At 43.0% G+C, this 17,838-nt stretch overlaps 1 protein-coding gene and 1 long non-coding RNA gene across 5 annotated transcripts in view; one reads left to right on the forward strand and one right to left on the reverse strand.

Moving 5' to 3' along the window:
* Window positions 1-1,241: 1,241 nt before the first annotated feature.
* Window positions 1,242-10,579, reverse strand: LOC140696848 (uncharacterized). Of its 2 annotated transcripts, XR_012073420.1 has the most exons (3): window positions 10,375-10,579; window positions 9,949-10,191; window positions 1,242-1,536 (listed from the first exon to the last, which is right to left on the reverse strand). It is a non-coding gene; the product is annotated as an uncharacterized lncRNA (long non-coding RNA). The 2 variants fall into 2 exon arrangements; XR_012073419.1 differs by lacking the exon at window positions 1,242-1,536 and having other exon boundaries at window positions 9,572-10,191.
* IL1RAP (interleukin 1 receptor accessory protein) overlaps window positions 9,250-17,838 on the forward strand; it is a 128,351-nt gene continuing 119,762 nt past the window's right edge. For all 3 annotated transcript variants that reach the window (XR_012073417.1, XM_015236602.3, XM_072962769.1), the window contains exon 1: window positions 9,250-9,506. The gene's annotated coding sequence lies outside the window, so the exon portion shown is untranslated. The remainder of the gene's footprint in view (window positions 9,507-17,838) is intronic.

Below are 17,838 nucleotides of genomic sequence, written 5' to 3' on the forward strand. Positions count from 1 at the left end.
ACAGTCTGAATTCTAGTCTAACTGCTCTCTTATTACATGTGTGACCTTAGGCAACCCACACCCTTACTTATCCTTTTTCAAAGGTTTCCTACGGTTGCAGACAACAGTGCCTCAACATGGCCAGACCAGCTTCCTATCTTATCTCTACCTACTCCCAGGGGTAGAGATTATAGACAAGAAAACTGGGACCTTGCTGTGCACGTACATGCCACTATGCATCTGTCCTTGCTGCTTCTCTTGCCTAAGTGCCTCCTCCCTCCCTCTCTTCTTGGCAAATCCTATCCATCTCTCAAGATGAATCTCAAATACCATCTCCATAAAACCTTGCCTGATTTCCCAGCTGGAAGTCATCTTGCATTCCATAGCATGAACATGAGTGTGCAGAGTTGCCATAGCTTTCGTAAGAAATACTGGATTTTACATTTATTTACTAGTTGTTTAAAATCTCTAAACTGTTTTGATCTTTATTTTCATGTAGTAACCTTTCTAAATAGAAAAGCAGATCTCAAATAAGCAAACAACTTTATAGTTCATTTGAGGTTAATAAGCAGACACAACCACAGTTTGAAAAAACTCTTAATTATTCTTCCTTCCTGTGGACTTTATGTGATATTCAATTACTAGAAATGTGTAAACTTTACCAAATGTATTTTAAATTCAATTACTTCTTAAGGGAAGAAGTGTGGAGTAGTTCTGTCAGATAAATGCAATTTAAATACATAGTTTTTCTTTTCTTTTTCTTTTTTTTAATTTTTTTTTTATTGAAGTGTAGTTGATTTATAATGTTAGTTTCAGGTGTACAGCAAAGCAACTCAGTTATCCATATACATACGCATATTTTTTCAGATTCTTTTCCCTTGTAGCTTATTATAAGAAATTAAATGTAGTTCCCTGTGCTATACAGTAGGTCCTTGTTGTTTATGTACTTGATATATAATAATGTGTAAATACATAGTTTTTAAATGCAGTTTCTTTCAGAGTCAGGTTCAGTGGCCGTTTATGAACTTTTCTGCATTTATATTTAAGCTGACATATATTCTTAGAAACGCAACCCTGGAAGACAACTGAAGAATCGGCAAGTCCAGCTGTCTATGTCAAATTTCACTTTCTAGAATCCCTTCTGGAGCGAGGTGATCCATCTCTCTCACTGTCACAACCCACACATTAGCATGAAAACCGGGCACCTCTAACTATTAAATACAAAACCATTCAAAAAATAATAAAAACAAAATAAAAAGCCACAGGTGATTTACACGCTTAGTTGTAAGGGCGAATGATGACTGTTCTAGAACAATATTGCCAAGTCCATGATCATCTTAAAGGAAAGGAACTGGAAGCTCAGGAAGCAGACGTGGCTGTGTGCAGATCACACAGAGGATGAGAAGCCAAACCCAGAGCAAGCTCAGGTCACCTAGCATCCATCAAGTGTCCCCTTTGCCTCTTTACTCTCTGACATCTTCGCTCTTCCTTATCATTATCAGGGTTTTCTTGTGTCTAAGCTGACTCTCTGACCACGTTAAATGTTACAGGTTGCAACTGTAGAAACACAACAAGCCAGCATGTTAATTATTGACCATTTTCAAAATTAGATGCAGAAGTCTCACTGTCTCTTCTTGTTCTACTGCTCGGGATTCAGAGGCAGCCAGATTTGCCCAGGTTCAGTCATGTCTCTAGTGGTATTGCTTCACGGAGATCACCTCTGACCCGAGAAAACAAACACGTTCCCCAAAGGGAAGCTGTCGCTTACCAACTAATTCGTTCTCCAGGCACGTTATGACTCTAGAGCTCCCGAGTTCTCATGAATAGCACGTACGTGAATGAAAACTACAGGCGGACTATTTTACCCCAACAGAAATGAAGATATTGACACCATATTAAGTCAAACTCTGTTGCCATGGTGATGTGATTTTCTTGGTTGTGTTTACTTTGTGAAAATCGATCATGCAGTAATCACGTGTGATTTCTGTAATTCAATGTCTTTATGTTACACTTCCATAAAATGATTATTGTTAATAATAACAACAGTCCTAAGAAAACAGCAGTGCCTGAGCCTGACATTTAGAGCAGGGTAGAGAGTGAGGGTAAACCACAAGTTCTAGAGTCAAGCTTCACAACCCAGCTTTGTGGCCTCCTAGCTCTGTGATGTTGGGCAAGTCCTTACCTCCCAGGGACCTCTTCTCATCTCTTTTAAATAAGAACAATAAATACCTACCTCATGGAGATGCTGTGATGATAACATAATATTTGTAAGAAGCACCAGGCTTAGAGAGCACCTGGCCCTCAGCAGGCGTCAGTAACTCTTTCATTTGTTCAAATATCTTTTATGTCAAGCACCATTTTGGTATATAAAAGCCAGAAAGTCACAGTTCTTGCTCTCTAATGAGTCATCTCAATAGCATTTTCCCCATTTTTATGCCAGTATCCAGTTAAAGTCCATTCCACCACCCTTTTCTCCCACTACCGTCCACATGTTCTCCAGCTGGGGTCCGGGGAGTCTGACCGTCGCCCTTTCCCATCTCTCTGGACCATGTGCAAACCCCTTCCGCTGGGCTCACACACAATACCGTGCTCTCTTTCCAAAGGCATTTACCACATCACTTGCAGTTATTTTATTTATGTATTGACACATTGTTGAATGAATGAATGCATATTTTTCCTGTGTCCTGTGGAGTCTTTCTTCTGCCTTTGTCATCATACACCTCAATTTCACCTCTCCTTCCAGTCCCTGCTCTGACACCCCTTCTGTTTCTTTCCTTGATCCTCTCCACAGAGACAGTTTTCTCTCCTCAATACTCCGAGAGCACGCCGTATGAACATTTTTGTGGACCTCAGTGTGGCATGGGAAACCGTGGCTTTCAGAATCTGTAAAACCTGGAGTTAGCTGTTGTGTTCAACCTTGACTCTGCGTGTTCTTAGGTGAGTAAGCGTCTCTGACTCCAATATTTCATCACTAAGAGTAGGGAAAACTATGTCTTCCTCTTCAGGCTATGGCAAAGTTTAGAAATAATGCATGTTCGAAGGGTATACCACATAGGACTTGTTCATTGAAGAGGAAATACTAGTTCAGCCTTGTATTGTATCATCTATGTAGGCACTGTGTCTTTTTCTATAGAAAAAGAGCCACATCAACCCTATTTCAGCATTGCTCACAGTGCTCATAGAGAGCAAATATTCAACACATGTTTGAATAAATGAATGAATAAGAGATAAAACAAATTTCCCAACGCTGGTGGCAGAGAAAGAATCCCATCCACAGTCTCTGAGTCCCAGATGACTAGTTGAAAATCCCTCTCTGGAGATGAATAATATGACAAGTGCCTGCCTGCTAGGGGATCATGCAGGCTTCCTGTTGCTGCACAGGAAAAAAAAAAAAAAAAGGCTGAAAGGCACAGTTCTCTCAGATTGCTGTAGGAACAAGCAAATATTAGCATGATTTTAACTGCCCCTGATTGATTGTTAGTCACCAGATGGTGACCAGTTCAGACTGAGTCTCCCCTAAAGCATATTGGGAAGGGTCTGGCTTATGGGATAATACAGGTGATGGTATCTGTGTGAACAGCCTGCCTTCTATTTGATTAGATTTTGGAGGCTGGAAGCTGGTAAATGTGTTGTTAACTTCTTACAAGGCTACGTTAGAGCCATAAAGGTAAGTTCCCCCTTTCTGCATGCGAAGTTCTTGTCTTTAAATTTCTTGCTGTAGTGAAGTGTCAACATTGCATAATCACCAGCTTCCAAGACTTTATTAAAATCCTGACCTTTGCTTCAAAGCTTCTGTTTGGAAGGAGAAAAGCAAGGAGAGAAAATTAGGTCTTTTCTAACCGTCTCCGGGAGCTTTAGGCCATAGTCCAGGAAGACTCAGGCTGTCTTTCGGAAAACATGTCTTTGCCCGTCACCCTGTCACTCATCTAGATCCGCTCCCGTAGAGGTGCTGGAGGAGCATTACGGTGCAGACAAGCATTCCAAGGGGGAGAAGCCAGTCCTAAAGGAGAAACAACGGGGAGTGTGGGGCGCTGATTCTCTCACTGCGGCTAACCTCGGAGGGAACTAGTGACCTCTAAGAACTGCAGAGCTCTTAACACATTAACAACTCGATCCAAACCCCTCACCAAGGGACTGGACCAAACTCTAGCCCGGCTTCTATCTGTGTAAGGTTGTCTCCCTGTGATGACCCCCACCTCTCATTAAAATGCCTGCCTGAACAAGCTCAAGGCTGCCAGGAAAATTTACTGTTTCTTCTGGCCAACAACTGATGATCTGACTTCCCTTTCTTAAAGCACTTAAGGAAAAGGGCTTACACTTGTAAATATGTATCTATTACAAGTCAGAAGTGTCTTTCTTGAGGACCGGAGAGCCACTTCTTTGAAATGTTATCCTCTGGAAGGCTAGGGCCTCTGACTCCCAGCCTCTGTGGGAAGACAGAGTCCTAACTTCAGTCACTGCCGACCAGCAGTTACAGTTGGCCCAATCGGATTTACATTGACTGACCCCTTGTAGTTTTTCACTTCTCTGACTCCGCTGAACCCCTACCTTCTCGCCTCCTTCATTCTCCCTTTAAAATGCCCAAATCTCCTCTATACAGATTGGAATGAGGCTCAGGTCTTTCCTGGACTGTCAGGAGTTACTGAATAAAATCTGTTTTCACTGCTTTAACTAATGTCTGTCTTTGACACCTCCGTGTGGGAGAAGCCCCCATGGCTGGCGTTCACCTCCACTCCTGCGCAAAGAGAGTTCCGGACAGGATGCGCAGGATCCCTTTTCACTTTTCATCTCTCAGGGCGGCACTTAACATAGCCTGCTAGGCTGAGGATATGAATGAAGAAAGCCTCCCACTGCATAGTCAAATGTCCTCTTCGAAAACGCTCCGGTTTCACTTGTTAGATATATGTGTCTGAGCACATGAGCGTCCACCTCTCACAAGACAGGACTGAGTTCTTAGGAATCTTCACCTTAACATGACTTGGCTCGATCTGCTTGTTTTCCTGGCGAACCAAACTGAGGGGACAGAGGCAGAAAGGAGGAAGAGGGAGAGATGACTTGGAAACATGGGGCACTGTCGGGGAGTGAGGAAATGCCTGATTGAGTCCTACAGGGGGCTGTGGACAGCTGAGAGCACCTCGTGGCTTGGGTGGGGATGGAAGCAAAAAGGGCAGAGAAGTATAAAAGGTGGGAACATGTAAGGGAATGGAGGGTGACATAATTATTTTTTCCCTTTCTCACATTTTTCCTTTTGGCTCAGTCCTGCTGTTTGCCTTCCTTCCAAAAATTTAAAGTAAAATGTCTCTGTACTGTACTTTCTTTACCTTGCTCCCAGCCAAGAAAAGCTATTTATTGTTTTATTTCTCCTCTTCCAATTATTCTGGCCTGGCAAAAAGGGTAAAGCAATGGTGGGGCAAGAAATTAGTTACTTAATATATTTGGGTCTCAGTTTAACAATGAGAGATCCCTACTTCAACCAGATCCCTACTTCAACAAATGTTTATTAAATGAGAACAATTGCAAATACTGCCTATTTGCTAGGGAGACAACATATTACCCCCCCCTGGAGCTTACATTCTAGTGGAAGAAACAGTCAATAAACAAATCCGTTGAAATGTGACATAATAGGGAATGAAAGGAGTGGGATTTGATACAGTTGTCAGGATAGGCTTCGATGAGAAGGCGGCAGTTGAGCAGGGATGTAAATGAAGTTAGGGAGCAAGCCATGAGGAAGAGCATCCAGGCACAGGGAACAGCAGGTGCAAAGGCCTCTGCCTGGGACCATGTTAGTGCGCTGGGGAAACTGCAAGGAGCACACGGTGAGAGATTTGAGGAAGTAATCCAGTGTCAAGTCAGTGTGAAGTCAAGACCTTGCCTAGAAATATTTTTAATCATGATGACTAATCACTAATTATCTGAGAGTGGAATATGTCATACGATTACTAGTGGAAATAATAATTAATACTTACATAGGACTGCATATGTGCCAGTCTCTTTTCCAAGTGTTTTTCTTATATTCACTCATTTTATTTTACAACCCTATGGTGTAGATACTATCTTCAGTGTTATTTTATAGACGATGAAATTGAGAACTGAACTACAAAGAAGTTAAGTAGCATGAATGTTATATTAATATGTTATAGAAGGTGAACTTGAACCCAAGTAGTCTAGCTCAAAGATGCTTGACCGCAACCACTAGCCTGTATTTATTCTGATTTCCGTTTGTAAGAATCACTCTAAGTGTGGGGAAAGACTCTGGGGGGGCACGAATTTAAGCACAGGGGGCCAGTGATGGGGGAGAGGATAGTGACTTGGACTCTGCTGGTTGTGGTGAGGAAAGAAATAGTGGTCAGATTTGAGTTGTGTTTTGAATGTGAAGGAAACAGATATGCTGATGGATTGCATATAAGCTCTGAGAGAAAGAGAAGGATCAGAGCAACTGGGTAAAAGGTAATATTTCTTACAAAGCTGAGAAAACTGAGGGAGGAGGTGGTTTGGTGAGGGGTAAACATAAAGTGTTTGTTTTGAAAGTGTGAAGTTTGAAATGTGTATGAAACATCTAAGAAGAACTAGGAAGGAAGCAATAAGATAAACAGAGTCAGGGGTTCCTACTCTAGATTTCAATTTGCAAGCTTTTATCATACAGATGTCTGAGATGAGATCCCCTAGGGAGGGAATGTAAGTACACCAAGGATTGAGCTCTGGGACATTCTAATTTGCAAAGATCAGAAGAGGCAAAGGACCTAATGAAAAAGTCTAGAAAGGAGCAGCAGATGAAATCGATGGAAAACAAGGGGTCAAGTAAAAAGGAGTTTGAAGGAGGAACTGAACAACTGTGTCTGATGCTGCTAAGTAGGTTCAAATAAGATGAAGACCAAGAACTGGCCACTGCCTTGGGCAGAGTGAAGGTCACTAGATAACCTTGACTATGGAGGTTAGGGACAAAAGTCTGCTTGGACTGGGTTCAAGGGAAAAGCAAAACTCTGAGGCCCCCTTTACAACTATTGCAAACTGATTCAAGATAACCTGAAAAAAGAGGTAGAAGGTAGTAGCAGAGGGAAGAAGAGAGTAATAATGCTTTTCCAAATATCTAATCAATTTTTGAGCTTCTCTTGTGCACACAGAACTGGTAGGCACTGACTGATACCAATGAGTTTGCAGCCTCATTCACTCATTCATTTGGGCCAAAATTGTTCATTGAAGGCCTAGTTTGTTAGTTTTAAAATATTTTTTCTCAATTGTTACAGTAACATTTACCATTAAGCAAATTTAAAAAGGAAAAATACTCTGATAATTGTGACACAGTAACATTTTCTACATTCCTTTCAACTACCATCTATATGTTTTATACCTTTTACACAATTTTACATTGTCAGCCTTTTCCTTTGTAGACATTTTTCATAATATGTTCATTATGACAGCAAATGCTTTATTCTGTGAATATACAGCATCAGTTATGCAATCATTTTCATTCCCAGTCACTTATGTTATCTGCAAATTACGATATATAATAGTGTGATTACTTGTCTATATGCCTGTCATCATGCTTAAACTATGAGTAGCTCCTGAAAGTCCAAGATTACATTTGGTTCAATTCTGAATCACCAGCATGTGTCTGGCACAGAGTCGGGACTTCTAGGAAGCGCATGGACAATCTAGTGAAGTGGTTAAGAGCAAGAAGACTGCCCCAGTTCTCATTTTGCATTCTCATCTTGTAAGCTTGTGACATTGGGCAAGACACAGCTTCTCTATGTCTTATCTATAAATTGGAGATAATAATAGTACCTTCTAGATTATTGTAAGAATTAAATTACCTAATATATGCAAAGTGCCTGCTACATTGTGAGCACATTGCATAAGTGCTTGATAAGTGTATTATGTAAGGAAAACAAAAATCGATGCCCTGAAATATATTTAATGAGTGAATAAGAAATCAAAGGACAGTTTTACTTCTGCTTCATGCAGTAAACTTTTAAAATTTGGGGTTGTTTCTTTTTTGTTTTGGTAACAATGGTGTGTGTATGTACTGTGTGCCGACTATCTTGAGACAATAAATTTCTCAGGATTAATTTCCATAAGTGATATCAGTAAATGCAACAACATGAACATTGCTACAGCTTCAATTATACTGTTGTTTTAGCTTGGGGAGTTAAACCCTGTGAGGGCAGGGACAGTGTCTGAGTTTTGCTCTGATGTCCATCTTTAGTCCTTAATACTTAAGAGAGTGGTGCCTCCTAGCTCCACATGCTAATTCACCAGGACCTTCTTTTATGTCTTTTTTTTTTTCCTTCTCTTTAATTGCTTTCTTTGGATCGCAATTTCTTGAATAAATAAATAAATAAATAAGATTCAACTCTAAAAGCAGAAGAAAAGTCAAGGAGGTGGTGGTGAGTAAAGCACGTGGAAAGAGACAAGTGAACTTGGTAGACGGCCTTTGTCAGAGAGTCTCAGAAAGGGGGACAATGAAGACCTTTGACAACCAGGAAGAAATCGTGCTGAATTACCAACAGAGAACAACAGGAGGTTCTTGAGCAAAGGAGTTGAAAGCCATTATAAAGCTTCTCACGATGACTAGGCAGACTGTCATCTAGAGTGGGAGAGGGTGTCTGAGGGTTCTTGTGGAAATCTGGAGAAACGGGAGTTTGTGAAAGGGACTGATTCTTTTGAGATTGTTTGCTTCTGTAACAACTATTTCATTCATTCACGCATTCAGTATACATGTACTGAGCACCTCCTTTGTGCCCGGCGCTGTGCTAGGCACACTGGGTGTACCCCAGGGAAAATACAGATTCTGTCTCGCCGTCATGAACAGTTGTGTGTTCCCACTTGTAGCGGAGCAGGAGTTCCGGACCACCGAGACCGAGTCTGTTTCTTCCTGTCGCGCTCTGGGCTCGGCACAAGGTCGGGGCGCAAATCCTGCGGCCTGAATTGCTTCACGGCCTTGGTGCAGTGAGCTAAATACACAGAGCCGGGAAGAAAAGGCAAGGGTGGTAGCGATCTCAACTGTCAGCGCAGGATTCGGCCATGAGCGCCAAGTGTGCACAGCCGGGGCGCATGTGCCCGGAGCGCCCGGCAGCGCGCCGAGCTGCCGGTCCCGCGCCCTCCCTCGCTGCGCGCCCCGGCCGGCCCAGGCGGAGGCCGGGCGCCGAAGGGCCTAGCGCGGCCTCGGGGCGGCGGGCGGCGGGCGGCGGGCCCGGCGCGGCTCCTCCTCGCCGCGGGCGGGGCCGCTGTCGGTGCCGCCCCGAGGCCTCGGCTCTGGGAAGCCCTGAGCGCGGGCGGCTGGCGAGGGCCGAGGCGGCGGGAGGAGCCGGAGCCGCGCGACGGCGGCCAATCGCGCCGCGCCGGGGGAGGAGCCCCAAAGGGGGAAAAAAGAAAGTGCGGCGGAAAGTAAGAGGCTCACTGCGGGAAGACTGGCCGGATCGGGGTCCCCGGAGCTCCGCTTTGGCCAGGCGCACCGAAAGAAGCAGTGCTGGGCGATCCGGCACCCATCCCCACTGCCTTCGCTGCGCCCGCGCTGCTTCCCAAGAAAGGTGAGTCTCTCACGGCGATGAGGGCTCGGGGGATCACCGACCTACAGAATCTCAGGGTGGAAAGATTCTTACAAATCGTCTCCTTCAACCCTGTTTTCCAGAAGGGCAAACTGAGGCACAGAGAGAGGCAGCGGCTGGGATACATCAGCTAGTTTGTGCTGTGGCCAGGACTCGAACCCACTGTCCAGAGCCCCATCTTTGTAGGCATTTAAGTAGCGCGGTCGTGGGATGGCTGGGCGTAGCTGTACCCCTCTCCCAGCTCTTTAAAGGATTTACCCTGCTAGACCCGCGCCTTGGTTTCTCCAGAGTGCTGCTGTGAACGGTGAGGATAGAAGGGGGCAGTGTGTCCCAGCGTGCCCACTGGGTATCACGTCCATTCCGGCCTGGACCTGTGGCAGCCTGGGTACAGACTGCTTGCAGCTTCTCTCTCTCTTCCCCTGACCTGTTTTCTCAGAAAGATGCCCCTCCGAGGGTGTCCATCAGACTCTTGGTGGAGTCGCTGGAGAGGTGAGGGACGCGTGGGCGCCAGTCATCTCGTGCGGTACAGTGATCTTTCTAGCCCCGGAGAAGCATCCAGTGTATCTCCCACAGGTCCGCCAGCCCTGGCGGTCCTGTGGGAGACAGGATGCTTCTCATACAGGACTGGCTGACCTCCCGCAGCCATAGCTCCTCTCGCTTCTAAGTCCTGGGAGAGAACAAGGAAGCTGAGTTAAAGAGAAAAATCACAAACATAAAAGCAAACTTCTGTCGTTTCCTTTAAGAGCCAGTCCCCAGCCTTCCTTGCCTCCACCCCCTAGTTGTGAAATTGTGAAACAGGGCGCTGCTCCGAAGAGCTCAGGTTAGCTCCCGGCTGAGGAGGAGGATTTACCTGGCTTTGACTCCAGCTCTTCTGCACATTATCTATGTGAACTTGGGCAAGTTATCCATTTTTTCTGATACTTCGGTGTTTTTTTTTTTCCCCCAGCAGTACAATGGAGATTCTAATGGTCACAAGTCCTTAAGGCACTAGGGAGGATGAAATGGGTAACTCAAATAACACGGTTAGCACAGTGCCTGTTCTGACACATGGCCAGTTTGACACTGATGGCAACAATTGTAAACATTATTACGCAGTAACCCTGGAGACAGTGGGTTCTTAGAAGGCTGATTTTTCAGATAGAGTGACTTTTTATTTTTTTTAATCTGAGTGTTGTGGTGTTTCCTTCTTTGGAGTTTGCACAGCTCTTTTATAGTGTTTTCTGAATGCCCTCTACATGTGACTTTGATCATAGATGCTTGACTTGGAATATAAAATGTTTCTCAGTGATGCTAGTCCCTGCCAAGCCTCAGGAAGCCTCAGGTCTGTGCAACTTTGATCTGAGGCATCCTTTGTTGGCAAAAAGGGTCTTGAATTTGATGAGCGGTAGTAGGTAGTAAGGCAGGAGGAGAAGTTGGAAGTTCCATCTATGTTGCAGACTGTTCGAAGCCTTTTATTCCTGCTGTCTCAGTTTAGACAAGCAGATTTATATTTTTCAGCTAGTATAGGAAAACAATAAGATCCCTATGTATTTTTTTGTTTTATACAGTGATGCTGCTAAATTCAGTCCTTTCTGGATACAAACTTACCTTTTTTAAACATTAACATTCACATGTGGCCACACTAGTCTTCCTTTATTATTGGTATTATTGGTATTTTAAAATGCACTAGTGTCCCTTATATTCCTCCATCCAGCTTGTAACAATTGATTTTATTCTGATTGACTTCATACTATTATTTATTATTATCTCCTGGCTATGCCATAAGTCCCTGAACTGAGCATCCAGTGTTTATAGTTGGCTGCCTGCTTCGCAGTCCATCCCATATGCCTGTGATGCTGATGTATGCAGGACGGAGGTGTGATACATCTTGAGGAAAGAGAGGTGTTTGGTGGTACCCTCTTAGGTCCCTCCTGCACCAGGCATTTGCAGAGGATGGGATCATTTGCTTCCGTCAGCCTGTTCCGTGTGCATGCATTGTGATGAGCTGGCCAGGATACATCTGAACGCATGCCTGAGAGACTGTGGGGAAAAGGAAATTGTTCAAAATAAGGTCGGAACAAGAGAATGGGAAAATGAAAGCTAATTCCTTTTAGTTCTGATTCTTTAAGGAAAGGCTATTCAGTTATACCTTTCTTCCTTATTGAGATTATATATTACATATAGAGAGAGAGAAAGAGTGAGAGAGAACTTTAAAATGTCCACAGTGTATTTAATATATATTATTTTCCTTGTTACCTGCAATAGCCTTGAAAGAAGGACATGGTGGGCATATTAATAGTGGAAGGATAATATAATGATATGATGAAGTATGGAAAAAAGTTGTTTTGTGGTCAAATTCAAATTCCAGCTCTGTTTCCTATGTAGACGGGTAATACTAAGCAATTTATTTCACCACTTAGAGTTTCTGTTTGATCCAATTCTAAAGTGAAAAAGATACTTACCCTGAGGATTCATGTGAGGATTAAATTAAGTGGAATAATGTAAAATGCATGTAGTGAGTAGGTCGATAGCTCTTCCTTAGCTGATCTCAGTTTATTGAGAAGAAAATTGAATGAGAGTCAGAGAAATGAGAGGGTGCCAAGGGTCATGTGGTTAGTAAGTTTCACCCTTGGGAATACGGTTCACACATTTTGACTTCTAGTTAAGGGCTTTTCCCGTCACACCCGGTCATCTCTCCAATGAGATCTTTAACAATGTACTTCAGTTGTTAGGCTGATTTTATCTGTTTGGTGATTACAGGGCATCCTTTCTGTCCCAAAGAGGGTATTTCTTTGGTAGCAAACTATGCTCTGTAGAGTTCAGTGGGGCCAGCCCTCAGGGGAGGGAGTTTCAAAGCAATGATCTCCCAGGGCAGCCTTCCCACTCTCCTGCGTTTGAGGTAATGCACCTTCAATTCCTAGGAGGAGGCGTATGATGAAGACATAAAGTTCAGAATTATGTCATATTTTTCTTCCTGTTCTGACTGGTTCCTTCCCTCTGCCATCCTCATGCTAATACTCAGGGTATTAAGATGATTGAGGAATAAATGTCATGAGTGACCACAGTATTTTTCTCTTCTTTTACCAATTCCGAGCGTAAAGGATGGAATATCGAGAGCAGTATGCAGATACAGCATTTGCAGAAAAGACCACTGCTCACTGGCAAGGCTGATCACTGGTCTGGAGTTTCAGTCCTCTCTGTGGAAACTGGTGGCTGCAGGCTTATGTAGGAAAATGAACAGATCTGTTTCCAGCCCAGGCAATGGGGCCATTTATCTGTTGAGGCTCCCCACAAGCCATCAGATTTCTCTGCTTCGCAGCAAGCAGACAGGCTGGCAGATACAGTTTGGGGAGAAACGTTTTGCTCCTTGCTTTTGGCACTTGAAAGCATGTGTTTTCTTTTGCCAAAAAGTAGGCAGTCAGCATCACCTTACCTGGCGCAGTTAGAAAAGCAGAATGTAGCTGGAGAAAATCAGAGGGAGAGGTAGGAAAAAAAAAAGATTACCTCCAACATACACGCAGTTTCATTTGTTGCTCAACTTTGTCAGGCTTTTGCTGGTGACGCAGATGTAGGATCTGGTGAGGCACTTGCACCTTGCCCGTGAAATATGAAAGAGAGCCACCTACCGTGATCTTTGCCCATTTTGGAAATTGTTCTGTGGGAGAAATAAAAACCCCAAAGAACAGGAAGGCTACAGAACATTTGGTATCTGATATTTTGGGGGATTAAGTCAGGTTAGCTACTCATTTCCTTTTTTTCTCTCCTTCTTTGAAAGTGAGAAGGCATGGTTTACCCTGCCGGGGTTGGTAGGGGACCTTGTGGCCTGACTGTGTTCCGACTAGCTCTCACAGCTGTGCCGGTGTGGAGTCTCAGCGTCTGGCGGTACCTGAGGCAGGGTGTCACCCGGACATGGGCCTCAGTCTCCTTGACTGGGAAACAGGGACACTGGCACCTACCTAGAAGCTCCTGTCTCCTTCTCAGCCCCTTACTCACAGGAGGCATTTCAGAAACAGGAATTCTTTCTTCTGCCATCGGTTCTTTCGATTTATGGGTTTTGTTCAGTTGTAAAAATCAAAATTTAATAGTGACCCTTTTGCTGATCTCCATTGTGGCTCCTACTGAGTGCTTAGAGCATCTCATTCAGTCCTTGCAGTCATCCTGTTTTTTTTTTTTTGTTTTTTTTTTTTTGAGGCAACTGAGGCTCAGCGAGGTTGGATAGCAGGACCTTGTCACGTAGCACAAAGCAAGCACTGATGCTGGGACGCCTCTCTGCCTGTCATTTCAGAGCTAGGAGGGACCCGACCTTGTGCAGGTCCTGCCGCTCTGATTCTGGCATCACCCTGCCTTGTCAGTGGAGGGTCTTTCTGCTTTGGGGCCTGAATGTGAAGGGGCTTCTCTAGTTGATCTCGAAGCTTCCTCCACTACAATACATTGTTATTTTTGTTTAAGATTCCTTTCAACTCTGAAATCCCATCACCACATCTCTTTGTAAAAGTCAAGGCTAAAAAGGGAAAGGAGAATAAAAAGAAAATACCCTGATTGTTTCATGCCAAGAAATCTATTTTCTGGTCAAACAGAGGAGGACAAGGGAAATCAGCATTCACCGGTGCATGTACTTCTGTCATTTCATTTTAGCATAAAAATAACTCTCAGATACATATTATTGCCTGCCTTTTACAGATGAAAGAACTGAGGCTCCAAGAGACTTAGAGAATTGCCCACAGTTATCCAATTAGTGAGAATTAGAATGAGTGTGTGCCTGAGCACAAAGGTGTTTGGTCTACTGGACCACGTTTCACTAGACACCACACTGTCAGACCTGAGGACGAGAATAACTAGATTCATGACTGTCCCCTCCCTGTATCCTCACACCATACCACCTCAGCTGCTGTCTCCTTTCCCCCTCTTTCCCTCCCAAACCTGCTACTCAAATCCTTTCTTGATTCTTCCCAATCTTTGGGATCCCTTTAAATGCTTATAACATCTTTCTATCTCTACTGTGATTTTTAAATATATACATGTATGTATATATTTTAAACTGTGGACCAATAATTTGCCCCTTTGTGTTCTTGTCCATGTCCCGAATTAGCACCTAAACACCTGAGGGCCCGGTGCCCTATACATAAGAGATGCAGACTTAAACGGATGAGGGATTCATGCTGTGTCAGGGACACCCAGCACTGGCTTTCCAGTTTTCTCATACTTTATCATTTCATGAATTATCTTAGAGGCCATCACTACAGAATAATAAGATAACTTTATAATTTTTTTTTTAACTTTGTAGTCACAAAATCAGACAAATGATAAGGAGTCACAGACTCTACGGAGGTTAGACATCACTGGCTCAATGATGGAAAAAGACAGTTTTATCCTAATAATACAGGGCAGTTTGCAGCAAACACAGTGAAGAATGACACTGAAGTTCATGCTTGCATATATTGACAGTACAGTCAGTGTCAAGTGTCATAAATAAATTACCTGAAAGAAAATAGGAAGTTGCCAGGGAAGTGGGCAGCTGCTATGAGCTTCGATCTCGACTTCTAAAGGCAGTGAAGAATTCATACCAGGCTAGCTATTATTTAACATAATTGGACATAAGGACAGGTGACCTTTTATGTCTAGTTTATATCTAGGAGATGCCTGTGGTTTCTTCCTGTCTGGCACATAAGTTCATGTGATTACACTGGCTGCTTCTTTTCCCAATCAATGCTAAAGACAACAGAAAAGAGAGCCAGTCAGTTCTCTGATATCTGGAAATGTTCCTTTCATAGATAACATGGCTCCTTAAGCCAGTTGTGGTTAGATGCCATGGTGACCTGAAGCTGTGGCTGTGTGACATCATGGGCTTTAGCATCAGACCAACATCCCTGGGTTTGACATTGGACAAGTTTCTTGGTCTATCTCTACTGTATTCCCATCATCTGTAAAAAGAGTATAATAAAACACATGTCATCCGGCATTTGGTAGGTATCAGATGCCCATACATTTGTCACAAGTCTGGCACATGGGGATTTTAACTTTCATTGTGAATAACAACTGCAGTGATATTCAACTGCATGCCCAAATCAATAGCGGATTAGAAAGCGGAAGACCTAGGTTCAAGGTAACAGTTTTTGTTTATACAGAACTTGAAGCCCTCAAAAGGCTCGTTATACTCTATATACACATGCACACAAGCATTTTTTCTTTCTTACAATAATCTGAAGTAATCATGGCAAATATTGTCAACAACATTTTACATCCTGAGTCTAAAAGGTGAGATATTTGCTAAGGCCACACAGCCAGCAAATAATGGAGCTGGGACTTGGAGCCTAGCTTTCTAACTCCAAGGTTATGTTTTTTTCCTTCAGTCATTCAGCCCAACAGCCCTGGTACTGGTTAGTGTCTTTTTTTCCTTCTCTAAAAGTCCTTTTCCTCACCTCTAGGAGGAGGAATTTGGACAATGTACTCTCTAAGGCACAGTGTTCTATGAATCTGTGCCTGTCCAGATGCCACGTAAAACCAAGTAGATCTGGATTCTTCTTTCCACAGAGTCATCCACATGTCCTGGCACGTGGAGCATCATAAAACCCAGGTACCACGTAGCCTCCTGGCCTCCATGAGAATCACAAGTGAGCACTGCACTAGGAGTCAGATCTGTCAAGACACCTTCTGTGTCCTTAAGGATGTGGTTCAGACACATTCCCGCAACCTGCACACTGTTCTCCCCCTTGGGATTCAGGTTTGGGGGTGGGAGGAGTTAACAGGCAGCTGAGTTAGGCACACTGACACTTATTGTTTGGGCAATGAAAAGAGAGCTTTTTTTTTTCTATAAAGCAAGCTCTGTATCCTCATTAATCACCATAATCTTCTACAGAGAAATAAAGGGATACAATATTTGGCTTTAATTTGGATTTGAGCATTATGAGTGCATATTTTCTACTTTCTTCTTTTGAGCTAATTTAGTGCCCGTGGAAGAAGTTTAGCTCTCACTGAAATAGGAGTTCTTTCAACCTAGAGAAACGATGGACACGAGAGTGGTAATACACACTAAATAGCACTTTTCTGGAAAATTAAACTTCAGTTTTCCAATTACAATGAGCGACAATGGCAGGGGCTGGGGGCTGAATGGATAAAGTGGGTATGAAGTGAAAAGTGGGTTGACTTTGGAGTCAGAGTTGGGTTTGAACCTTAAATATGGCCTGCTTAGTTTCCTCATCTGTGAAATGGTCAGATGCACACTCTGGCTGTCTCCTAGTTAGACGGATATGTACATCTTTATCTATGCTGATAGCGGTACATTTACTTATATTAGAGAGGTTAAAGTGAGGTTAAGTATAGTAAGTCCCTACACGTAAGGGCCCACCAGAAAGGCCCTAAATAAATATTCAGTCCTCCCTCTTCATTCAGCGCTGCTGTTTACTCCATAACCTTGCCCCTTTGTTGAGACTCAGATAAAACTCAGATGGAGAGAGGGGGTACGTCAAATAGACGCTTTATCTGGTCTGAGAAAATCTTATTCTTATTTTTTATTGAAGTGTAGTCGATTGACAATGTTAGTTTCAGGTGTACAGCAAAGCAATTCAGCTCTGCACGTACATATGTATTTTTTTCAGTTTCTTTTCCATTATGGCCCACTATGAGAAGTTGAATAGAGTTCCCTGTGCTGTACAGTAAGTCCTTGCTGCTTATCCACTTCACATATAGTGATGTGTTTCCCCTTAGCAGTTGTCACCTTGTTAGCTTCCACAGACTATTTAATTAATAAGTTTAGCCTGTCTATTGTTTAGTGTTTAGTTTGCTCCCGCAAGAGTGTCAAATCTACAAGGGAAGGGACCTTGGTTTAGCTGACCACTATTCCAGGTGACTAAAATAATGTCCAGCAAATAACATCTGCCTAATTCTGAGTAAATGTTGAATAAATAAATGTATAGATGTTAGTATTATTTGTCCCCAAGGAGTAGAAAGAAATAGATGGAAATGAACAAAGAAATGAAGTCTATGTATATAACATTGGAATACAAAATTGGTTTTATATATAGGCACATGCACACATATATACACGTATACACATACATGTATACATATGTGTGCATATGTCTTTAGAATTTTGAATATATTTTTAGAATATTGAAATACAAATTTATATGTAGGTATACGTGTGTGTGTATATACATATATTTAGAAGTTGTCCAAAATTGCCTTGGAAAACAGAGGTGTTGAGGTTACTCAATTTATTTTTTTACTTATTTATTTATGAAGTGCCATCAATTATGATGTGTCAATTTCTGGTGCACAGCACAATGTCCCAGTCATGCATAGACATACATATATTTGTTTTCACATTTTTTTCGTC

This window comes from Vicugna pacos, chromosome 1, assembly GCF_048564905.1.
Source record: "Vicugna pacos chromosome 1, VicPac4, whole genome shotgun sequence".
Lineage (NCBI taxonomy): Eukaryota > Metazoa > Chordata > Mammalia > Artiodactyla > Camelidae > Vicugna > Vicugna pacos.